General features: G+C 43.6%; 1 pseudogene; it reads left to right on the forward strand.

Annotated features, from left to right (window-relative positions):
- Positions 1-3,633: 3,633 nt before the first annotated feature.
- On the forward strand, positions 3,634-4,366 carry LOC126391652 (uncharacterized; annotated as a pseudogene).
- Positions 4,367-4,760: the final 394 nt, after the last annotated feature.

Consider the following 4,760-nt stretch of genomic DNA (forward strand, 5'->3'; position numbering starts at 1 on the left):
GCCACACCTACCTGTGAGGTGGGATGGATTATCTCGGCAAAGGAGAAGTGCTCACACAGATTTATACAGATTTGTTAACAATATTTGTGAGAAATGGTCTTTTGTGTATATAGAAAATGTTTTAGATCTTTGAGTTCAGCTCATGAAAAATGGGAGCAAAAACAAAAGTGTTGTGTTTATATTTTTGTTCAGTGTAGATGCATGTTTTTGAGTTCTCTGGTGTGAAAACTGCACGGCCAAGGAAAACATCTTCCAGATTCCCTTATTAGAGGCATTGGTGTGAAGAGAGAATGGGAGTGGATTTCCACCACTTTTAAATTTTTTGATCACCTCCTCTATTGCCTTTGGAGACAGGACATCTGTGACCACTGCCTCAGCTTTCGTCCTCCCACAGGACGTCTTCTTGGCAATGCTGGAGTCATTCAGTGTTCGGAGAGTCAGCTTGAGTGCACAGTCAGCTGAGTTGTAACTTTTCCCCTTTTTACTTTTTTTAATTTAATTAAAATCACCCATTTTTAGACAAAGGAAATGACAAATTGGAGCTTGAAATGAGCCAGAATGAAATTTCAGGTTCTCCTGAATCAAATTGCTGTGTGAAACTTATCCACATACTGTGATTTATACATACCAATGTACTCATGCACATATCTAGTCATGTATTGAATATATGTCACCTCTGATCTGGTAACATTATTAGGTATACTGTGATGGAAGGACAAGTTAGACCATGACTCTGCATGTCCAGATTGCCCAAGGCATTACATCGTTATGAAATCATATCCAGATGGCCCAAGGCATTACACCATTATGAAGTCATATCCAGACATGCCTGGGCATTGCACCATTATGTTCTGACTCGTGGGAAGGATTAAGGAAATGAGGTGGAGACTCATTAGAATCTCCAGGAGCATAAAAGGAAGAGCGCAGTGAGTGAGTCTTCAGTCTGGTTCCGGAGCCTGACTCATGAGTTGTATGTGTTGTTGCCTGTGAACACATTAAACTCACTTGCACCTGATCCTGAGTGTCTCCAGTGACTCCTTGAGTACTGCCTTCTTGATTCTAAGTTACATTTAAGGGAAGCAGTAAAGTTTTGAACAAAGGCGTCAGGGTGAGGTCCGGAGTCATCTGGCCCAACTCCAGACATCGTTTTTACTTAGTCAAGTGGCGAGCCAGCCAGGAGGGTGAAGGAGTCAATCCTGAGGCCGGGGGCACTGGACTGTGCACTGGACGGACAAGTGGCCACCAAATAAGGTAAGCAGAGCCTTTTTCTCCCTAAACCGGGTGCATCTGGGGACCGCCCAGGTCAAAGGTAATTGACAACTTCCTCTCCTTAAAGAACGTAGCTAAGAGAAATTACCAGATGATAATTGTTCTAAAGCTAATGAAACACTGAGGCATAACTAACGTCACGTGTGTGATCATGGTGCGGAAAGAGCAAATGAGTGCATGTTGAGGGGGGGTTCTTATGTGTCATATGATATGATCTGGTTCATTATTAAGAGTAACCAAAAAACAGGCATAAAAGGTGTAAAGAGGGAAACAAAAGAAGTATGAGGGATTTCTGTAGCATTGAGCAAAGGATGAAATAATTCATAAAACAGCTTCTGTGGATACCGCTATTAGCCTTGTGGCGCCTTAGCATAAAGAGCTGGGGTGTTCCACTGGGGAACAGGTCTGCAAGGGCAGAATGCTGAGAAATGAATTAAAGTCGCTAAGGGGCATACGGGACGGCGACTATAAATTACAGAAAAGTCGTTAAGGGACCTACCGGACGGTGACTATAAAGTTAAAAGAGATTCGCTAAGGAGCCTATGGGACGGCGATTTAAGTGAAACACAGAGTTGCTGCGCGCGTCACTAAGGGGCCTACAGGACGGCGCCAACGATCGATCAAAGTGTATAAAACTGTAAATATTGTAAAGCGGAAGATAAAAAATTTGTAAACAGATTGACTGAGAATGGGCGATGTACAGATATGTAAAGATATATAAAGACTGACCATACATCAGGTCTAGAGAAATAAAACAAGTGATATAGCAGTAGAACAAACTAAACAGTAAAATAAATATATAAGTAATAATAAAATAAGAAAACAAAGTAAAAAGTAAAGTGCAGAAGGAATAAAATAGGTGCACAAGATAAAATTAGATGGAAGAGGGAGACAGTAGTGAAGGTGAAATTTGGATTGAAGAACATTGCACAAATGAGGGCTCTGTGGAAACCCAAGGTGTAAGAACACACTTTTGGCTATAAAGAACATACAAAGATGAGGAGGGTGCGGAGCAGTGGCAGGACGAGCAACTAATCCGACTAAAACTTTGGCAAATGAAATTTGTGAATTTGAGGCAAGTGTGGGAGGAATTTCCAAGCGTGCCGTGGGAGACAATCCTGCACAGATTGTGGGCTCCCTACAATATTGGACCCAATAATACAATTCTTGTCCACTAACTACAAGAGCGGACCAGTAGCTTCGCTTCCTCTGAACCAAGTGATACCACCAGCGGGTTTAGAAGAGGGGGTAGTGTTTACCCCGCGGTTGCAGATCGCTGTTGAGCCCAGAAGGGTTAAGTGGGAAACAGGAAAATTTGGCTGCCTAACTAAAACCCCTCAAGAAGACGGGTCAGAAAAATTAGAGTATAACCCGTGGAGAGAAAAGAAATATAAGACAGCTATCACAGTAGGAAAAATAATTGTGCTAATACGCACAAAAGAATCAGACGAGCAGCCGGAGATCCCATGGGCAGGTGAAATCAAGCAAGGCTTCATGGGGGCCGATCAGGGAAAGATGGAATAAAGGGACCTAACCCCCTAGGAGGTAGTGATGCAGCAACACCCCAGTCGAAAGAATCAAATTCGACACTGTGGCTAAGTGGCAAAAGAGAACATCAGGAAAAAATTGCTGGCCTAGAAATGGTACCTTCGATCTGGCATGCTGTGGTGAGGTGGAGACGGAATTAAGACATGTTGAAGCTAAAGACACAAAAGCTAGTTATAAGAAAAGGAATAAAAGAGCAAAGGAGAGGGAAGTGTTGGGGTGGCAAGCAGGGAGCAGGAAACAAATGGTGCAGCTAGAAGGCAGAGAGCACCCAGAGAGGCCACAAATAAACAAAGATGTAGTACCCACAGCGCCACCACTGCCAGCACTGCCACCATACCCACATAGCACACCACCATCAGGGGCAGGACAGTACGTAGTGAAGGGAGAAGAAGCAGTAACAATGAATGGCCAATTGGAAGGGAAGTTTACAATGATGCTGGCCAATTTGACAGAGACTGATCCTAAGAACAAGAAGCACAGACTGGCCAAGACACGTGGGAAATTACTAACTCATTCACCACAGGCCACGAATACAGATTTAGAGGAAGGATGGATAACCTCCAGTGAAGCCTTAGAAGATGAGATGACGGACTCCAGCAGGGAACTGGATCCCAATACAGCAATCCTTAATGTGTTGACGTATTGCGGTAAGCGTGTTGTGTCATTTCCGGTGTTGTCTGTAACAGTGTCTCTGTGCTGCTCTAGTGAATTCTATTAGCCTGCTTTCTGCTTTTCCTCACTTTAGTTGCTTAACATCTAATTAAAGTCTTAACCCACAGTAGTTCTGTTTAAGCACTTAGATACATTAGCTTAGCAATGGCTTCTCCTTTTCCTGCTCTTTCTTGCTCGGTGTGCCAGATGTTTAGTTATGCCTCTGCCTCCTTTCGCGACAGCGGTAATTGTAACAAGTGTAGCTTATTTGCTGCATTGGAGGCGAGGCTCAGTTAATTAGAAGCGCGGCTCCACACAATGGAAAATCACTCGGTAGCTGCGGTAGTTAGCCAGCCCCCTGTAGCCGGTGCAGAGCCACATAGCATAGCCTCTGCTAGCGGTCCCCCCGTGCAGCCGGGAGGCTGGGTAACTGTCCGGGAGAGGCGTAGCTCCAAGCCGAAGCCCACGGTTGACCACCGGCCTCTCAGCCAGAGCGGGCGACATTGAATCAAATTTAAAACTGCTGGCTAAGGCTAAACATAGATTTAGTAAGATCGTTATTCACATTGATGGCAATAACACCTGGTTATGCCAATTGGACATCACTAAAATTAATATTGCCTCGGTGTGTTAATACGCAAAAACTATGTTGGACTCCATAGTTTTCTCTGCTCCCCTCCCAAATCTGACCACTGATGACATGTTTAGCTGCATGTCATCATTTCATCGCTGGCTGTCCAGGTGGTCTCCAGCAAACAATGTGGGTTTCATTAATCATTGGCAAACTTTCTGGGGAAAACCTGGTCTGATTAAGAGAAACGGCATTGATCCCACTTTGGATGAAGCTGCTCTCATATCTAGAAACCTGGCAAAATTTATTAGTAATTCAAAACCCTGAAAACCCAGAGTTGAGACCAGGACTCAGAGTCGAAGTCTTATACGCTTCTCTGAGCTTTTAGTGCAGTTACCCACCCATAGTTTTATATAAACGGTGTCTGTCCCCCGACCACCTAAATGATCAAAATCTAAAATTAAACAAAGAGGAGTTGTGCATAACAACCTCATAGAAATTAAAACCTCCTCTGTGACACAAAGACAAAACAGGAGAATTAAATGCGGACTGTTAAATATCAGGTCTCTATCATCTAAAGCAGTGTTAGTAAACGAATTAATATCAGATAATCATATTGATTTACTCAGTCTCACTGAAACCTGGCTGTGTCAAGATGAATATGTCAGTCTAAATGAATCCACTCCTCCCAGTCATAATAATAGCCACATTCCTCGAGGCA

This window comes from Epinephelus moara, chromosome 6 (assembly GCF_006386435.1).
Source record: "Epinephelus moara isolate mb chromosome 6, YSFRI_EMoa_1.0, whole genome shotgun sequence".
Classification (NCBI taxonomy): domain Eukaryota; kingdom Metazoa; phylum Chordata; class Actinopteri; order Perciformes; family Serranidae; genus Epinephelus; species Epinephelus moara.